Source organism: Felis catus, chromosome B2, assembly GCF_018350175.1.
Source record: "Felis catus isolate Fca126 chromosome B2, F.catus_Fca126_mat1.0, whole genome shotgun sequence".
Taxonomy (NCBI): Eukaryota; Metazoa; Chordata; class Mammalia; order Carnivora; family Felidae; genus Felis; species Felis catus.
The window spans coordinates 128,859,926-128,881,398 of NC_058372.1; the positions used below are offsets into that span (position 1 = coordinate 128,859,926).

At 43.4% G+C, this 21,473-nt stretch overlaps 1 protein-coding gene across 3 annotated transcripts in view; it reads right to left on the reverse strand.

Moving 5' to 3' along the window:
* Positions 1 to 16,389: 16,389 nt before the first annotated feature.
* ADAT2 (adenosine deaminase tRNA specific 2) overlaps positions 16,390 to 21,473 on the reverse strand; it is a 64,741-nt gene continuing 59,657 nt past the window's right edge. For 2 of the 3 annotated variants that reach the window (XR_006598356.1, XR_006598352.1), the window contains one exon: positions 16,390 to 19,707. The gene's annotated coding sequence lies outside the window, so the exon portion shown is untranslated. The remainder of the gene's footprint in view (positions 19,708 to 21,473) is intronic. The other variant, XR_006598353.1, reaches the window with a different exon arrangement.

Sequence of the window (21,473 nt, forward strand, 5' to 3'; positions counted from 1 at the left end):
GAAAGAATAAAACAAAGTAAAGAAGTAGAAGGAGAACTTGGAAACATTATAAGAAGAGGTAGAGAGAAGAGTAGAAATAAAAGCGAAGGGAAAAGATGAAAGTATCAGCTTGCATACAATAATGATCATGACTATGAGAGAAGCTGAATGCATATCCACATGTATATACATGCATGGATTCAAAAGACTTGTATTTTGCACCCGGATTTAGACCTCAATGGTGACATGACCATAGCACACGCATTGGTTTGCTAGGGCTGCCAAAATAACGTACCACAGATTCAGTGGCGTAACCAACAAACATTGATTTTCTCACAGTTCTGGAGGCTAGAAGTCAGAGATCAAAATGTGGGCAGGATTGGAAGCCTTGTTGATGACCATTCTTTTTTTCTCTGTCCTCACATGGTCTTCCTTGTTTTCCTGTCTATATCCTGACTTCCTCTACTTATATAAAGACACCAGTCATACTGGGCTAGGATCCACCTAATGACCTCTCTTTAACTTACTTACCTTGTTAAAGGCTGTGTCTCTAAATACAGTCACATTGTGAGGTGCTGGGGGTTAGTACTTCAACATATGAAGGGAGGGCACATACTCGGCCCATAACAGCACATTATGTAATCTTTTCAAGGTTCCTTTGATTAAAAAGAGGACGATAATGAGAAGTAACTCATAACATTATTATAATGACTAAATGAGTAATACATTTTTTGAAGTAATACATTTTAAAAGTTAAATGCCAACAATAGGAAACTAGCTAATTACACAATATCCATACAACTGAATATTAAGCAAAAAAAAAATAGGAAAAGGTTATATAATCACATAAAATAATACCTATTATATTAAGTATCCTTTAAAAAGAATTTTTTTTGAGAGGTATGTGAATATACATAAATATATTTAGTTTTGTTTTTGGGGGGGTGTCTGGTATTTGTTTGTTTGTTTGTTTATCTATCTATTTATCTATCTATTTATTTATTTATTAGAGAGACAGAGAGAAAGCACACCCAGAGGGGCAGCAGGAAAAGGATAGAGAGACTCTTAAGCAGGCTCTGCACCCAGCCCAGAGCCTGACCCTGGGCTCCTTCTCACCACCATGAGAACATGACCTGAGCTGAAATCAAGAGTTAGATGCTTAACTGACTGAGCCACCCAGGTGCCCCAAGTTTTTAACAAAAATATTTATTGGAGGAAAACAGATTGAAATGTTAATTATAGCTAAATTTGGGTGGTGAAATTTTCAGATACAATCTTCATTCTTCCTATATTAATTTTTATTTTGTAAGTTATCTACAATGTGCATGCATTTGTTTTATTTTATTTTGCATCAGGACAATACTCAAATTAAATATTGAAAGTCAAGTGTAGTGTCAGCCTCCAACCCTCCCCATCCCCAAGCCCTGCTACATGAATGACTACTTTCAGCTCTTTTCCCTGTATCTTCTGATACTTACCTCCATGTTTCTAACACAGGTTTTAACCTTTTTTTTTTCTTTTTTGTTAAGTTTATTTATCTATTTTGAGAGAGAGGGTGCCCCTAACCATTGTTTCTTGATATTCCCACTTTTTTCTATTGACTTCCTACCATGGTAATGAGGAATTAGACCTCTCACACTTACAATTCCTCACCTATAGGCATTTTCCCTCTCCTAACATCCTCATATAGTTGTATTAAACTGTTATTAAATAAGTATTCTGAGTTTACATTTTATAACAAATGAAATCTCTTTCTTAGTTCTAAAAAGTGACATTTGTCATCGATTGTCATCTCTTCTCCCAAAAGTCAGTCTTTTATATGGAAAGGAAAAAGGTTATATTTTAATTAAAACCATTCTTAAAAATAAAATAACATAATGGGGCACCTGGGTGGCTCAGTCAGTTAAGCACTGGACTCTTAATTTTGGCTCAGGTCATGACTTCACGATTTGTGAGATTGAGCCCCATGTCAGGCTCTGTGCTGACAGTGGGGAGCCTCTCAAAATAAATAAACAGAAAGAAGAAAGAAAGAAAGAAAGAAAGAAAGAAAGAAAGAAAGAAAGACAGACAATAATGTGAGAATGATTTATCATATAATTTACATGACAGAAGTAAATATATACATATGATAGCTTTAATATATACATCTATGCTTAAATTTTGGCTTTGTCATTTACTAGCTGCGGTGGTTTGGGAAAAGATACTTAACCCCTCCTAGGCTGATGTAGGTGTGGAGGTCAGTGGGAATGTTCACGCTGACTGGAGGAAGAAAGGAAGGGAGAGAACATTCCAGGCAGCAGGAATGGCAGCAAAATAGCAAGAGCAGGAAAGCACATGATTGGTGGTGAGGGTCAGACAGGGGTTGCTGGAGCATAAAGTACTGAGTAGGGCAGAGTATTTGCTATGGCTGCTGTAACACATTACCACAAACATGGTGGCTTAAAACAACGTAAATCTGCAAACTGAATATAGCAATTCATTAAAACTCCAAACCGAAATGCACTTGGAAAATTCTAGCACCCTAGATTTGGAAAGTTATGACCTAGTAGGAGAGAAAATCCAGTCTCTTGCTTCTCTTGCTGTTGGTTTGCAATTCTCTCGGGAGCTTCTCCGGTATAATCTGAAATTGAAGCCCACATTCAGAAGGCAGAGAGAGACCAAAATAAAGAGGCAGGCCACTCCAGGTTGGTAAGCAGTAGTTTTACTAAGCAAAGGGAACTTACAGATGGAGCTTGTCTTGGGTGATAGCAAGACGAATGGATCCCTGTACCCACCTTCCAAATGTTAATAGTTTGCAGAGACAGAGAAAGGCCTTTGCTGGGTTTAGGCAAGTATCCTGTGCAGGTGTGCTCAATACCACATCATTATCTCAAGGTCATGTCCTTGGAGCAGCCTCTGGGAGCAGAAAAAGCAGGCTGAACCCATATCCCAAGGACAGGGGAGGGAATGAGGAGCCATGGATCACCTGGGTCTAGCTTATGGGTCAACCAGCAGTCACATCTTTTTGATGACCTTCCCCAACACTTGCCCCTCTGTTTATTTATTAATCCATCTAACAAATATTGAGTGAGTGCCTACTACATATCAGATAATGTTGCAAGCAATCAAGATACAGCCACGAACAGGACACAAACCCTTTATTCTAGTAAGACTTAAAAACTATGTGGGCAAGAGGCACCTGGATGGCTTAGTCAGTTAGGCATCTGACTCTTGATTTCTGCTCAGGCCATGATCACGCTGTTTGTGAGTTCAAGCCCCGCCTTGGGCTCTGCCCTGACAGTGCAGAGCCTTCATAGGATTCTCTCTTTCTCAAAAATAAATAAACTTTTTTTTTTAATGTGGGCAAGAAAGACAATTAAAGAAAAATAAGGAAAATAAATAAATAAATTCCCAGTAACGGTAACTGCAATGAATAACAATAATAAGGGAGAACTGGGGATAGGGAGATAGGAGGAAGGAAGGGAAGGAAGGTAGGGAAGGAGTAAAGGAGGAAGGGCAGAAAAGTGGGAGAAGCTCTTTTACCCAGAGTAGCCTGAGAAGACCTCTTCAAAAAGATGCTTGAATGTAGTGAAGGAGTAAGCCAGGCAAAGATCCAGAGAAGAGCTTTGCAAGCAGAAGGAACAGGAATGCAAGGACCTGAAGACCAGTATAGCCAGAGAAGAGTGACGAGAGAATGGTGGGAAACATAGGCAGGCACTAGATCCTGTCTGAGCACGTAGACCATACTGAGGCATTGTCATGTCTTTCTCTTTGTCTATTTGTTTGTTGCTGTTTTCAAAATGATGACAAATTGTTGGAGTATTCTGAGGGGCATGACACGACCTCTTTTCAGCAGCCAGCGCTTTTGTGTTTGTACATTTCTTATCACTTCCCCCAGACTGGGTTCTCTGTAAATTCTGTACATTGTTTGAAGTGATTCTAGACACTTCCATCCCAGCTTCCCACCTCATGCAGGTAAGGACTTCCTTCAGAAGTGGCCATTAGACTTTCCAATGAGAACACAGAAAGTTGTAGGGGGTGGGGAACGTTCACAATGACAGTGGGGCTAGAATGGCAATGAGGGAGCCCATCTTAGCCTGGTCACCCATGACCATGGGGTGACTGCTAGAGAGTAATGGCATTTCCTCCATGAGGAAGGAAGGCCAGGATTAAGGCCAGGATTGCCTAACCGCAAAGTCTAAACTCCTCGTCTTCTACCATGCTGCCCCCAAATAGGTCAAATGACTAGAAAATAAGATTTAATTGTCATTATAGATTGTTCCTACCAGTTTATTTTATGTAAAATTCCACATGGGTCAAATTTCATAATAGAAGTCAAGAGAACCTCTGTGTCCTAGGGCAGCAGCCTTGGAATTTTTACCATAACTTGTTTTATTAGATATTTTTTGAAATAAGTAGATCTTAATTGAAAATTAGAAGAATTTTGTCATACATAATTTTTAAATAAATAATTTCATTTAATGAACTTTTTAGGACCTGAAATTGCTCTTCTCCAAATAAACCTTATTTAAACAGAGACTATAGCTAAAGTGCAGAGAACAGAGCATTACCTGAGTGTTATTTATTATTATTGGTAATTTTTTGTTGCTATTTTTCTCCTAACAGACTGACTCAAAACTGCCTCATTTTCACCTCTCTGCCCTTGGTTTTGTGAATTGTATGTCTTTCAACTCTACTTCTAAGAGTACACTCACTCTTCTTCTGTCTCTCTGTCTCTCTGTCTCTCCTTCTGTCTCTCTGTCTCTCTCTCTCTCTCTCTCTCTCTCACACACACACACACACACACACACACACACACACTCACACTCACACTCACACTCACATATACATTCATGTCTTCTATAGAGAAATTAATTTGAAGATTTCAGGGGCAGAATAAAATGCATTTTGCCCAAACCAACATAACAGAGATGGGGAAACTACCGGACTGGATTTGGTGTCTCACTAACTCCCTTATGTACATCAAATGCTGGAATAATATTTCCCAGATAAAAATCTGGCCTGGGTGGCTATGGCTGTGACCCTGATTAAACTAGTCTTCATATACTATGAGCACTGGATGATAGGCCTAGAATATTAAACACAGAAGGGACTTTGAAGATATCCTCATTCAATTTACATAATAAATAGATGAAGAAACCAAGGTCTTGTTCAAGGGTTGTCAGACAATTAGGCAGCAAAATGAGACTAGAACTCACATCCTCTTGCCTTTAGAGAAAGTGCCCTTCTTCAACCTACCATGCTTTATTCTGAATTCATGATCAACAGAAACTATGCATTCTTCTAAAACCTAAGTAAGGAAGAACACATCTATATGAAAATCTTGTCCTCTGATACCAATACACTATGATTTCCCTGGATGGAGCCCATCGCTCTTTTCCCATCTTCCCAACCCAGTGACTGTAACTTCTTTCTTCCAAAATGCCATGATGCTTGTGAACACTCTCCAGAAGGGACTTCAGAATTCAGAACAAATCCTTGTTGAACACGAAAGGAGATTGAGGGAACATTGCCTCTTCCAGTGTAGAAATTTTATGGTATTTCTCCCAAGTGTATAATATGTGTGTGGTTGTATTTTATGAAACTTTTATGAGAGTACTTCATTTTGGTTCTTTTCCTTTTATGGTGGGCCTGCTCCTATTATTTTTCTGTAACTGAGCTTTTATTTTTAAATATTAAATTGCGATTATGAAAAGAGGTCCTTTATTCCCAGAGCTGCACTCATGTATATGTAACTTTTTCTGACTTATGTGGCAGCAACTCCCACATCAGAGCTTCAGCCCTGGGTCCATAATTTGCAAGCATCAAATAGAGCCTCATATTGCAATGCAAATTATAGTGCCCAGGGATTGGCAGTATAATCACCCAGTTACAAAGAAGGTAAAGAGGAAAAGAAATTACCATAATGGGCCACAAAATATACGCAAGAGAATGCTCAGAGGCCTATATGGCAGGTTTCACCACCCTTCTAAAGCTGGGCTTGCTTTCCTCTGAAAACGTGCTCTCCTTTGCAGAAAAAGATGTTGGCTCCATCTTGGAGGAACTTGATCTTCAGTTGCTTTTATGATAGTGATGGATTGGGCTGATTTACTCACATCCTCTCATCTGAACTGTGAAATGGCCAATGAGGATTTGGGATAGCTTTAGAAGCTGAACTTCAGTGGATGGGAATGTTGAAAACATGGAAATTGAGAGAGAACAGCATCCTAGGAGGAGGAAAAGAAGTGAGCAAAGGTGTCAAGACAGAAAGACCTGTCTGAGGAGAAGCACAGTCCAGTTAGGCTAAAGTGTTGGGTCAGACATTTCTGGGACATAGAGATTTGAACTTAAGCATGCATTACCCAATAGAGCTTAGAGTCTGGACCCCTAGACCCTGGTGAATGAGTTTGTCTGAGGGGAAAGCTTCCTCTGATACACTAAACATCTATCACTGAGCCAGGATTCCAGAAAACCATCTCAATGGGGGATGAAAGAAACCCGGAACTCTTCCATTTTGATTCTTAGGCTCTCTCCAATTGGCAGCAAATCACAATTTCTTCTAGGATGATACATAATACAATACTGAACATAAGCAGTTCTTCCTCAAATCACTTGGAAATGGGCAAGGAATAGCCCAATGTTTCTTATTCAAGAAATATTTATTAATTAAGTTATTTAAAAAAATTTTTTTAATTCAATAGTTATCAAGCGCCTACTCAATATGGAGATAGAAAATAAAAAAAAAAAAAAAGACACCGTCCCTCCACACAGTCCCTTCTTGTACTGTTGGAGATGACAATCAGACAATTTTGGTAAACTATTGTCAAGGAAATGCTAGAGAAATGTATATGGGATCATGGGAGCCAGAGGAAGGGTACTGATCCCTCCTAGGTGGATGTAGGTGTAGAGATCAGTGGGAATGTCCAAGCTGAGTTAGATGAACAAATAGGATTTGACCAAGCAAATGGGGGCTGGAGGGAGAAAGGGAGATGGTGAGAAGGGCATTCCAAGCAGCAGGGATGGCAGAAAAATAGCAGAAGCACGAAAAAGCATGACTGGTGGTGAGAGTCAGATAGACAGGGATTGCTGGAGCACAAAGTACTGAGTAGGGCGTAGTAATTCCCATGGCTTCTGTAACATATTACCACAAACATGGTGGCTTAAAACAACTTAAATCTATTTTCTTTACAGTCCTGGAGGTCAGAAATCCACACTCGGTCTTACTGGGCTAAAGTCAAGGTGTCAGCCGTGTTGGCTCCTTCCAGAGGCTCGGAGGGAAGAATCTGTTTCCTTGCCTTCGTCTTCTACTGTGGGTCTGCATCTCTTGCCTTGTGGCTCCTTCCTTCATCTTCAAAGCAAATGACTCCAGTTTCTCCTTTTGTCATCATACCACCTTTTCCTGTGACTCTGACTTCCCTCCCATTTCCTTTTTCCTCACTGACCTGCTTGCCTCCCTCTCGAAAGGACCACTGTAATTACCTGAGGCTCACACAGGTAATTTTAGGATAATTTCCCCATCTCGAGATCCTTAATTTAATCACATCTGCCAAGTCCCTTTGTATAAGGTAATATTCAAAAGTACTAAGGATTGGGACGTGGACATATTTGGCGGGGGGGGGGGGGGGGCAGGGACTACGTTTCACTCTATCACATAAGGAATGGCAGGAAATGAGTTTAGGAAGCAAAAGGGGATCCAGTAAAAGAGGGCACTATAAGCCACATAAGGAGCTTGGATAGAATCCTGCCATCATTGGGGAACAATTATAGGGTCATAAGCAGGAGAGAAGACAGCACAGTAGAAGCTGGACTGAGGGAGACATGTTGAAAGCAGAAAGACCACTTGGGAGGGTACTGTGAAAACTCATGAGGAATGCTGTTTATGCCCAAAGGTGAAATAGTGCCCCCCACCCACACAGGTCCCTCAGAAAAAGCAGAGGGACATCCTATCTGAATCTTTATAAATTCTTATTAAGGGAGTTCTCTCACTTACTTTAGTTGGTACAACACACTGGTACTTGATGATATGATTAATTATCTGAACTGGTTTTATTGACAATTACACAGGGATAACATGTTAAACTAGGACTGTCCCAGGCCAACTGGGCATATAGCTGCCCTCTGTTTGGAGAAGGCACATTGGCCTGAAATGACTTGAATCAATGCTAGTCTGGGTTCTTAGAGAAGTCTTCTAACTCAGTTGAAAAAAATTTTAAAGGCAAAGTCAATTAATAGAGAGGCAGTAATTTTTCCTGGGATTATGACTCACAATTCCAAGTGTTAGATGGTGTTACAAAAAAGCAGCTGAAAGGTTACTTTAAAACAAATATATTAAGTGATTACATAGAGAGGATTACAATACACAGTTGAAAAAACCAGCTGTTTCATGAGTTCTTGTGATATTTAGGAAATGTTTTCGGGGACAGAATCACATCTGGATTCTAAAAATGCCATGTCTCCAACACCACAGAACTGACCATGATTTGCTCTAGAAAACCATATTAATTACACAAGTGGCTGGGGCGCCTGGGTGGCGCAGTCGGTTAAGCGTCCGACTTCAGCCAGGTCACGATCTCGCGGTCCGTGAGTTCGAGCCCCGCGTCAGGCTGTGGGTTGATGGCTCAGAGCCTGGAGCCTGTTTCCGATTCTGTGTCTCCCTCTCTCTCTGCCCCTCCCCCGTTCATGCTCTGTCTCTCTCTGTCCCAAAAATAAATAAACGTTGAAAAAAAAATAAAAAAAAAAATTACACAAGTGGCTCCAGCACCACAAAAACCCTGATGTTAAAATTATACATGAAGAGTTTAAATAAAACTTTCATGAAATATGTGTGAGGATATTAATTTCTAAAGTAATATCTGGTATTTTATGTGTTATTTATTTATTTTTTTTAATGTTTATTTATTTTTGACAGAGAGAGAGACAGAGCATGAGCAGGGTAGGGGCAGAGAGAGAGGGAGACACAGAATCCGAAGCAGGCTCCAGGCTCTGAGCTGTCAGCACAGAGCTCGACGCGGGGCTCGAACTCACAGACCGCGGGATCATGACCTGAGCCGAAGTCGGACGCTCAACCGACTGAGCCACCCAGGTGCCCCTTATGTGTTATTTTAAATGTGCGTGTGTAACTAATAATTAAAATATAGATAGACATTTGACTATGTATCAATTAAATTAGCCACCCTCAAGAAAAATGGTTGAGTTTTGGCAGGGGATGATCTTCTAATTGAAAAAACCAGGGGGCTCTATTCTACATGCTTATTCCTTCTATTCTAATACACGCAGTATTTTGAGAGTAAATCCTAGACGACTTGATAGATAGGATGTTGAATGAAACAAAAGGATAATTCAGTTGGATTGGTGGTGGTGTTACCAACTGAACTAGTCAATGGCAGAGACATAGGTTTGTAGGGGGTAGATTGGGCAAGGGGATATTAAAGGTCCATCGTTAACCATGTTGAATTTGCGATGTCCCTGGAGGCCTGCAGAAGATTTTGGGATATGGGACTGGTTAAGGAAATAGGGAAGTTTATTTGCATCGGAACTGCAGAAGAAAGACAGCAGCAGAAAACTAGAATAAAAGGGAAGAAGCATACAGACAGAGCATGATGATATAGGAGAGGTCATATGACTATAGGGTTTTATGTTTGGGGAAGGGGAGGTCAACAAAGATACCTAAAATGTATGGCACAGTACCATCAAGTAGCTTCGGGATTCCTAACAGCAGCAATCTAAAGGAATTCATGGAAGACATGAGCTAAGACTCCACTAATGTCAAAACCTGATACGGCCAACACAGGGTACCTGGTAGGCTGGGGCAGAATGAGGCCAAAAGACAGCAGGGGCCCTATCTGTAGGTGTAGGGGATAAGGTGTGCTCAGGCATCTGTGACTTCTCAGTTCTCAAAACAGGTGTGACAAAAGAAATGGGTAGCACACTCACATGCACACACACACACACACACACACACACACACACACACACACATTTGACAAGTTTGATTATTGTTATAGACAGAATGTTTGCCCCACCACCACCACCAAATTCATATGTTGAAACCCAGGCCCCCAATATGACTGTATCAGGAGGCAGAACCTTTCAGAAGTGATTAGGTTTAGATGAGATCATGAGCCCCCAGGATGGGATTAATGCCCTTAGAGGAAGAGACACCAGAGGCTCCTCTTATTACCATGTAAGGATACACTGAACAGGCAAAAGTGGACATTTACAAGCCAGGAAGAGGGCCCTCCCCAAGAAACAAATCTGTAAGCACTTTGATCTTGGACTTTCCAACTTCCAGAACTGTGAGAAATAAATGTTGTTATTTACACCACCCAAACTTTAGTGTTTTGTCGTGGCAGCACAAGATAAGACAACTGTCCTTCAGAGGAATTGTTTGATGAGAGGGATTTCCACTGGCATTCTCAGTGTGTTGAAGCATCCCAGTTGCTAAAGAATGGGACCAGAAGCTTGTGGTTGTCAGGAGCAAATACAGGTCCACGCCCATCCTCACACCTCTCCACTTCACCATCTGTGAGGCTCAGTGTGATTGATCATTGGGGTGCCCCCCACCCAGCTCCTCCCCTCCTACCCAGAGTTGGGGGAGATCTTGCCCTTGCTGGCTGGTCAGAATCATACAAGCGCCAAGACCTGGTTATGGAACTGATTCTCCCTGAGCACTGTCCTGAGGTCACTGGCCCTCCAGACAGGCACAAGCATCTTCTCTTTCCACAAACATCTGTCCTGTTGGGCCTCCAAGTGGGAGGGTGGGCACTTGGTGGCTGCCTGGCTTGGAAAGTACCCATTATGAGCAGTGGGTCATCTTGCATTCCATTAAGCATGTGATTACAGCCAGATGCTGTGGTGATGGGCAGACAACAACTCCCTATAATAACCGTAATTATGATCCTAGTGTTTCTTTAGCTCAACATACTCTGAACTTCTTAAGTCAGAAGAAATTTGGAAGAATTGCTTATTAGAGGCTGCAATCAAATGAAGACTTTTTTTTTTTTTTTTGAGAAGGGGGGAAATTCCTCCCTGACACCTTGGCTTCTGACCAGGCTGCACTGACTTCCTGTGGTGTGGTTCTGGAGTCCAAAATGGACTTGGCTCTGGCCCCACACTCCTGCTCTTGTTTCTCGTCCCTGCACTTTGCTCTGCCCCACTCCCCACTCCCACCCCCTGGTTCCTTCTCAGCTGCTTCTCCTGGCAGGGAGAGAAAAAACAAACACCTGCTTGCCCATCATCTCACATTCCCCCTGCTGTGGGGGCTTGCTGAGAGGGGCACCTCCCCTGCCCACTTGGGTGAAGTTCTTGGAATACCCAGGGAGAGGGGGTCATTCGAAGCTAAAATTGGCTGCTTGCTGTGATGACTAACAGCCACCTGGGCCTGCCATTCTCATGGATCCATCTATTTGTGGAATATGGAGCTGTTTAGGGTGTATTTGTGTACATGCGAAGTCTTTACTTATAGGAGCACATTTAAAAGAGCTGGAAACCCAGTCTGTGAAATGAAAAAATATGTTATATTCATTTTCTAGAGCTGCCGTAACAAAAAAAACCACACACCGGATGGCTTAAACGAAAGAAATACTCACCTCACAGTTATGGAGGTTAGAAGTCTGAGATCAAGGTGGGCGGTTGGTGGGGCTGGTTCCTGCCCAGGGCTAAGAGGGAAGAATCTGTTCTAGGCCTCTGTCCTTGGATCGTAGACAACTGCCTTCTCCTGTGTATCCTCACATTATCTTCCCTCTGCGTATGTCTTTCTCTTCACATGGCCTTCTTTTTATAATGATATCTGCCATATTGGAGTAGGGGCCCACTCTGCTCCACTATGACCTCACCTTAAACTTAACTAATTACATCTACAACCACCCTATGTCCAAATAAGGTCAGATTCTGAGGTACTGCAGATTAAGTCTTCAACAAATGAATTTAAGGGGAGACATAATTCAACCCATAGTAGGTGTTGTGAGCTTACCACATGCCAAGCCTTGTGATGAATTCTGGGGACACACTCTTGAACACGAAAGGCAGTTTCTACCCTCCCAGAGCTTGGTCGAGATTACAAAGAGTAAGAAGGAAAACTACGCAATCAGTAAACGATGCTGCAATAGGGCCCCAGGAGGGACTGTGGGAGAACACGGAGGAGCACTAAACCCAGCCATGGGACCCAGGGACGCTGCGCCACGGAAGCAAGGTAGAGGCGGAAGCCTGAAGGACAACAGGAGCCGGCCAGGGAAAAGGTGGAGTGGAGCCTGTGGATATTCCAGGTGGAGAGGACAAAAAGAGGAAAGTCCCAGAGGGGAGAAAGACTGTGGCCAGCAGGGAGAACTAAGAGCATTTCCTCGGGGTTCGAGGATGGTGGTGAGGGTACATCCTGAGTGTTATGCGGAGGAGGAAAGTGAGTGGAGGCAGAGATGACGCTGGAAGGGGAATGATGCAGGGCCTTGCAAGTCTGCTGAGGAGTTTGGACAGAAACCTGAGGGTACTTGGGAGCCACTGAAGAATGCCATATAGCAAAGGACACAATCACACTCTAAGATTTAGAAAAACCCCGTTGGCTGCAGTCTGAAAAGGAGGGGTACAGGGAGGAAGACCACTTACAGGGACATCTCTGTGGTCCAGATGAGAGGTGACCATGAGAGTGGCAAGAGATGGAGCCCCTGGGACATGATGCTTGCTCATCCTTCACATCCCAGCCAGGCTTTACAGACCTCGCAGGCCCCTGCCTTCTCCCAGGGGTCACTTCCCATGTTTGTGTGAATGCTAAATGCCCATCTCCTCAAACAACTTACACGATTACATGGTATTTACCACGTGCCAGGAACTGAATTAGACATATCAACCCATTTATGTATCAACAAATAACTGTGGGGGCGCCTGGGTGGCTCAGTCGGTTGAGTGTCTGACTTCAGCTCAGGTCATGATCTCATGGTCCATGGGTTCGAGCCCCACGTCAGGCTCTATGCTGACAGCGCAAAGCCTGGAGCCTGTTTCAGATTCTGTCTCTTTCTCTCTGCCCAACCCTGCTTGTGCTCTATCTCTCTGTCTCTAAAATAAATAAACATTAAAAAGATTTTTTTTAATAAAAAAAATAATAACTGTGAAGCAAGTGTCATTATTATCCCTGTTGTACATAGGGAGACAGGAAGGTCTTGCCCAAGGTCCCCAAGCTAATAGCTAATGGGTGGGAGAGCCATCGTGTAACCCCTGGCTTCAGAGTCCATGCTCTTACTCATGACTTTCTAATCTCTCTTACAAGCAGGCTTCCATGCTATCATCACACTCAGTAAAGTGCCTGGCATATAACAGTCCCTCAGTAAATTTGTGTTAAATGAGATATATGCACCCCTATGAGACATATACACCCCTACATTTATTGCAGCATTATTTACAATAGCCAGGATATGGAAGCAACATAAGTGTCCATCAATAAATGAATGGATAAAGAAGATGTGGTAGACGAATATCATGGAATATTACTCAGCCCCCCCCCCAAAAAAAGAATAAAATCTTCCCTTTCACAACAACATGGATGGACCTAGAGGGTATTATGATAAGTGAAATAAATCAGACATTAAAAAAAAAAACACCACTGTATGATTTCACTTATATGAGGAATCTGAAAACAGAATAACAGAACAAACAAAACAGACTCACTAATACAGAGAACAAAGTAGTGGTTGCCAGAGGGCAGCTGGGCAAAATAAGTGAAGGGGATAAGGAGGTACAAACTCCCAATTATAAAAATAACTCAGTCACGGGGATGAAAAGTACAGTATAGAAGATAGTCAATATTGCAATAATTTTGTGTGGTGACAGATGCTGACGATACTTGTGATGGTGAGCACTGTATAATGAGTAATACTGTCTAATCGCTATATTGTGCACCTAAATGTACCATTGCAACTATACTTCGATTTAGTAGAAAGTTCTTGTTGAACGAATGTTGGCGATGATCAGGTGTATATGGTGAAAATGGCAGGTGGTGGAGGTGAGGGGTGGGAAGTGAAGCCCTTCATTGAGTTAAGGATCCCAAAGGGGAAGCTGTGACCAGGCACTGCAGAGAGAATGAACTACGAAAATCTCCACCAGAGACCTCCACATGGGGGGGCAACTGGAGCGGCCCGATGGGACACATCTGTCCCCAATCCTCCAGCATCTGGAGCCTCAGCTACCCCTCGGTAGCTCCATGCCACCCGCTGCCCAGGTAAGAATAATAGCAATATGAAGCTTTTCAGGCCTTACCCCATAACAGCTATTAGCTTTGGACTCTAGGCATTTTTATGAGATCTTAGTTCCAGGCCTTGAGGTTTGGCAAAAAGAGCATATTATTCACACACAAAACAACTGCATTAAAATAGCATTAAGAGTCTGGCTTCCATTGACAAAACCTAGGAAATTCAGAAATGGTGCAAAGCCTGTCCTGAATTCACCCCCACCACCAGGCCTGGGGTTGCTCTTGTTGCCAAACCATTAAGGGCAGAGAGAATGGTCCCCAGTGGGCAGAAGGAGACATGCTGGGGAAATGCAAGGCAGCCCAGGTGAGCAGGGGAAGAGGGAGGAGGAGGACTTGGAGGAAGGGCCATTACAGCAGAGGCCAAGGTCCCTGGGCCAGGCCCATGTCAGGGAGCCTGTATGGTGATGCGGCCACGGACCCTGGCCCCAGAGGCTACTCCTCTCTGATCCCAGGGTCAGACAAAACTTGTAAGGAGCAGCCTCTGGCTTTTCTAGTCTCGAGACCTCCTTTCTACACACTGCTGTTGCTGAGACATACCCCCTTTGCCCCATGGGGCAGAAAGCCTCACTGAAATTTCTATCCCTCTATTCATCTTGGACTCAGAGAGAGCTAACAGGCAGGTACTTTGCTCCTCACTTAATTTCTGGTTTTTTAAGGAATTGAGGCGAAAGAAGCTCGGTCATGGGTGAATAAGCATTAGGAGACCACTGTTAAGAAAATTTGGGAATTTAAATAATTTTGATTTGGGGTTGCATTGGCAGGAAGAGAGGCGAGGAAAGTAAATTTTCTCCTCTTGGCCAAAAAAGATCTTTCCTCATTTCAGATGAGGTAGAACCATTTATTCTCCCCGCCACCCCCCCCCCCCCCCCCCAGCCTTACGGAGATATAATTGACAAATGAAATTGTAAGATTATTAGAGTGCAGGGCGTGATGATTTGACGTACATATATATTGTGAAACGGTTTCCTCCAATGAATTGATTAACACAGCCATCACCTCACATATTTACCTTTTTTTCCTTTTTTCTTTTTTTTTTTTTTTGGTGAGAATGTTTTAGTTCTACTCTCAGCAAATTTCAATTACATAATACAGTGTTATCAATTATAGTCATGGTGTTATATATTAGATCCACACCCCTTATTTATCTTCTATCTAACAGTTTATAGAACTGGTTCTTCAGGTGTGCTTTGGGAAGAAATTTCTGTAATGTAATCCTACAATTTCTAGGGCATTTTCAGTAAGAACTTCCCCCAAGCTTTGAAAAATAGTTAAGTGCAATCCAAGAACTCAAAAATGGACCCAGTTTGTTGTAAATATGGTGAACATAATATAACATCATGGCTTTACTTATCATTCTGATCCAGAATGATGTTAAATTAGTTGACCGAGTTCACACATACAAGTGGTGCAGCTGGAATTGGAACTTCACCTGTTCTGTTTCAGAGGCTGCCCTCCTAACCACCTCTTGAATTCTGCACCCACCACCACATTTGTTTAAGCCCGGCTTAGCCATGATCCCGCCCCAGACCTGAACCGTCTGTTAAGTCAACTGGGAGGTATCCAGAGCCACAGAGCTCATGATTTTTCTAGAAGTCCTTATCTTAGTTCCAAAAACCCAATTCCCTTATTATGAGGGACAGAAAAAGTCATTGTGTTCATTTCTAAATTGTTCACAATGACTCTAAAAACCATGTCTTTTTGAAAGTACATTGAAGGTTGATTCCATTTACCTCTCTTCTTAAATGTGAAAATTGAGAGGGTTCTATTCTCCCAGGTCAACAGGTGAGCTGGTGACAAAATTCAGGCTTTAGAAAGTGACCTGGAAATCACTTTTCTAATGTGCTATAAAATGTTAACAATTCTGGGTAACCTGACTGAAAATGCTTTGAAACAGCTGGCGGTTGAGAGAAAGTCCTCTCTGTGCCCCTCCTAAACTGTCATTTACCAAAGCAAGAACAACTCTGGCTCTGTCACGGAGTGCTACTATTTAGATGTCACAGCCATGGTTCTGTGACACTCCATCAGAGGGCACTAGTGATACCTCCCTCTTTTTTGTTTGAAAGAGACACACGAGAAATCAAATAAAACGACTGATTGAGGGTGGAGGGATGGAGAGGCAGTGTAAACAGGGGCTATAACAAGTTCAGAAGAACACTCAGGACACGGTGACATCAGCAGAACCAGTGACAGACAGCACATGGCAGATTTCTTGCAGAGCTCTAGATAATTCTAGTCTGGCTGCAATCTTTATTTAGCCGTCTTGATGAGCACGTTAAATGTGACTTAACTCTAAGTTTGAATGAAAAGCACAAGTATTCAACATGTTTCTTGGCAACACCGTTTGAAAAAAGCATGCATTTGTCTCTAGTTTTGTACTAGAGTTTCTTGGTGGGGACTCTCTTAAATTAAAGCATCCTCTTTACAGGTAGAATTTTAAGTCTTTTTCTTATTCTCCCCATCCCATGGGCCTCCACTCTGAGCACATGCGCGTGCGCGCACGTGCACACACACACACACACACACACACACACACACACACACACACACGTGAGTGCATAGACCCTTCAATCCCAGGTGAGGGGCTTGCTCAACCTGGGTGTGTGCTTCAGTCCCAGCAGACTGAAGCAGTGAAGCCCCATGGGGACAAAGACAGGAGGTGTGAACCCAACTATCTCCCTCTCCCAGTAAATGTTTTCCTTTGATCATGCCCATCGATTCTTTTCCTTGTCTGTTCTCTCCTTGAGCTGTGAGGTCTCAGTGAGGAGAAAGTGGTAGAATGAGAGACGCGTGGGTTGCAGAAATAGGGGTGCTGAGAAATAAAAATGATTTATAGGGGTTCACTAGCCTCTGTTCTTTCTCTTTCTCTCCCTCTTGTAGTTCAAAATCCCACAAGTGTGAACACAGTGAATTATGTACCCTGGTTTTATCATTTAATTAGATACAACACCTCAGTTTGAGTCTGGTTGAGTTAGAAAACCTAAGGTTCAGAAATTCGGTTGAGGATGTGGGGGAAAAGCCTGCTGTATAAAGTCACCAGATTCATCCTGGCACTAGAGAAGGAGGACGTCACCTCATGACCAGCTTCTCCTGAAGATTACTAAACCCACACAAACATTTCAGTTCCATGGAAACAGCAGGAATGTGGGTTGGTCTCTGAGCCTGGGAGAGAGAACTGAGCATCCCCCGTTGGTCTGGCCCCACAACCGACTTCCTGTGTTGTCACTTCATACCACAGCCACCACACCACGGGTTCTGCCTTGGGAAACACCGGAGAGAGTGTGTGTATCTTGTAAAAGTTCTCTACTTGACTACAGTGGGTTAGCTGTGTTGCTGCCCAGAGACAGGGGACAGGACGAGATGACTAACCCTGAGATCCTCTGATTGTGTCACACCAGCTGAGTGGCTTCACTCAGGGTCTCTCCTGGGTGGGAGGCTGGCAGAGAAGACCTCCAAAGTCCTTCAACCCTGTGATTCACAGGACTCAGAGCCCTGCATGATATTCCACTGTCAAGGACCATGGAATTGCACGTTTTTATTACTGGAAAGGATGAGACCACTAACGAATGCACTCATGGGGTGTTTTAAATTTTAGGCAGTAGACAAACATGACTTTGTTGTTTCTCTCAGGCAACAAGCTACCTTTCTCCAGATGACAGCAGACCCAGTTAATAGAAGACCCAGATGGCCTCTTCCATCAGAGTAAGAAAACTTCTGGAAAAAAAAAAAAAAGAGCACAAAGCTTTCCTTTCAAATACCTGAAAATCCGATTGCAAAGTTCTCTTGCCTGTCCCCTCCCCACCGCTGCACACCTGGCTGAATAAAGTAACTCTTCTAGGGAAGGGTGTAAGCCAATGCCATTTGACACAACAGATGCCATCCGGAAGTGGGAAGGGAGGCGGAGGGCCAGGCTGCTGAGAAGGGGGGGGGCGCTCTGGATCCAGCACCTTCTGGGGGGCACTCTGGATCCGGCATGAGAGGAGCCGGGGAGCCTGGCAAGCAGAAAGGGAGCTCCAAAGGGACAGGATGGAAGCCATGGATGCGGGAAAGTCTACAGGATAACAGAATTACTTTTTTCTCTCTCCAAAAGCAAAGTGACATGAATCTACCAGGAAACACAGATTTACGACACGGTAGGGACAACTGTTCAGAAGAATTTTTCTTGTTTGTCGTAGTTTAGTCTGTTGTTCTGACCCTCAAGGCATAAAGCTCACTTCGCAGCTAGCACATGTATGGTCACTGAGTCCACACTGTGTGTCCAGCCACTCCTCCGTGCCTCTTCCAGGAGCTGGCCTAGGGCCTGGAACAACACCAGCATTGTTCCTGCCACCATGGAGCTCACACTCTCCACTCACACTCTGCTCACACTCTGGCAGATGGGCAGCTATCAAGCCAATCAACAGAGGTCAGTCCTCAGAGTGATACATGTCTCAAGAAAAATCAATCATTCGTGTGATGAAGTGATGGGTACGGGGTAGTATTTGATAGGGCAGTTAGGAAAGGCCTCTCCACAGTTATGACATTTGTGCAGAGACATAAGTGAAAAGAAGCAGCCAACCTTGAAGAGTGAGATGTGCATTCCAGGCAGAGGGAACAGAAAGCGCAAAGGCCATGAGGAAAGGAGGTTGGTGTGTGCCAGGAACAGAAGGAAGGCCAGGGCGGCCAGCGGAGGAGAGTGATAGGGAAGGAGAAGGAGAGGAGAGGAGATAGGAGATGTGGCAGGGGCCAGATCACAATAATTCATAGCAAGGAATGTGACTTTACTGTTATATGTAATAGGAAAGCAAGGGGGGTGGGATTTAGGTAGAATAGGCTTATAACTAAACATGTAAACATAGTGTACAAATTAGGTCCTAGCAGGCAATCCCAGAAGCTGTCCGTGTACCTGGGACACGCGTGAATGGATGCCTGACTGGGGATCACATGTGTACCTGCGATCTCTAAGATGGGCAGATCCACACGGGATTTTTTTGGACCTTGTAGGAGACTCTTGTCCTTACAGAGAGGAACTTTCACAACTATATACATTGAACCATGAGTATTCAAATAACATATGTATACTCCGTTTCCTAAACATGCGTGTGGTCCTGAATGATATCCAACTTTAAAATACAATGAATTCCATGTATTGCATACAGTGTTGTCAGTGGCTCTTCTAATCCTTGTCTGGTGAGCATGCCGCGAACACAGCCTGAAAGGGAGGCAAGGAAACCTTAGGTCTCACTCCAGACCAGCCCCCATTGTCAGGAGGCCCCCAGGACCCTCGGGAAGAACCAATCTGCCTGCTCTCATCACTGTGACAGAATCACGGGTTAGCAGTCATCATTTCAGGACCAGGATTTTTGTCTCCAGACTGTACCTTGCTCATCTCTGACAACATGTTGAAAGTAAAGCGTGCCTCCCTGTCCTCCTCCTGCCTTTTAAAACTCACGAAGTTTGCAGTTTGGTTAGGAGCAAAAGTTGCTCAAGATCTTAGGAAGGAGATAATCCTTCACACAGCAGCATGCAGATGGCAAGATCTAAAGGGGCAGAAAAAATATTAAACATAGATCATCATGGAACATACAAAATGAGATTTAACCTTTTTGGATCGAGAGGATTAGAAAATTCAGACAGCACAGCAAACGCCAACCAGAGCCCAACTGGCCAGGACTGTGTCATAGCTGTTCGTATTATTCAATTTTGATGGGTCCTGGGCCCCAGGAGAGACACCACCTCATGCTCTATTGATTAACAGATGCTGGTTAAAAGGTTACTATGCAGAAAAGTTGGTCCCATCTCTAATCTTGTCTGCCTTGTTCCATCAAGTCAGGGTTGAGGAGAGAGGGCCAGGTAGTTTGCTCTGTCACCTTATCCTGATACCTGATCTCAGGATAGCATTCGATCTGGTATTTGCTATTTGGCTATCTGCCATGAGTCCTGCATCTTAAAGGACTTTAAAGAGAAATACACACACACACACACACACACACACACACACACACAAAACTAAAAATGTTAAGCTAGAAGAATCTTACTTTCTGTTTTAAATCTTTCAATTTACAGTTAAGGAAATACATCCAGGGTGAATAGTTAATTTTCCGAGGTAGCAACAGAACCAGAATAGGAAGTCACATTTTCTTCTGCCAAATTCCCCCAAAGCTACCCAAACTGGCTGTGTTATACAGTCCCCCAAGTGTCCAGACTTGGCGATAGCTGTCCTAATGCTCAGCCACTTGGCATTAAAGCAGGATAGGGATGCCCCCTTAGTGGTCAGAGTAGAACACAAACTCCAAATACAATATTGCCTTTGCCATATTCATCTCATTCCTTCAAATTATGATGATTCTTAATCTATCTTAAGTTAAATTACACAAAACCCTCATCTACACGAAACAGCTCAAGATCAGGAAGTCAGCAAAAGGGCATCTCTAAGGCAAAAATAGCGCCCCTTGTGGCCTACAGTAAAGATGTGGGTGAGTCCCCATGGGCCATTGTTGGTGAATTGGACTCCAATTTAATAACTTTAACAAGCTTGTTTGAAGGTTTTTCAAGCTCCCAGAAGACTGGGAACAGCAAGCAGATAAAGAGAAAAGAAGCTTCGATGGGCCAGGAGCCACAGGCCAGACCCTGGTAGTTCTAAGGTGCCCCGGAGAGCAAAGCCTGAAACACCACCAAGAAAGCAGACACACTATTCAGAAGGATGATCTCTGGGCTCTCTCCCAAACCTCCGGGGGCCCTGGTACAAATTGTGCCAAAGGCTCAGTGCAGCCATTAATGCTTTTAAAGTTATCCCTGATTGAAACATCAAGAAAGGTTTTGTTTTGTTCATCATGCTTTGAGGAAACAGCAAAGTGTGACCCATCTTAGCAAGACTGGCAAGGCTCTTATTTAACGTGGCAAGAACTGTTAAGACCATATTGTTTAAAGGGTGTGAACACACAAAGCTCCTCAGCTGTGTAAAATCCCCGGAGGTTTCGTGTGGCTGGGGTGCTCCTGACGCTTGATTCTCTTCTCCTTAGCCTCCCCTGAATATCCAGCCCCAGCCGGCCAAGGAGATTGTGTGCTGACTCCTCTATTTTTACAGTAAGGAATGTCGATAACTTGAGAAAACAGCTTCAATTACACTTCGGTGCAATTTACAAACGACCTGGACCGTGAGCATGTTCGAGGCAATGCTCATCACAGCTCTGGCTCTATCTGTGGCATTCAGCAAAACCCTGATGGGCAGGCTGATCCTTGCACGGTTTCCATTTAAACCACATGCCTTCCATACACACCATTCTCAACCCCTTCACCCTGAAGA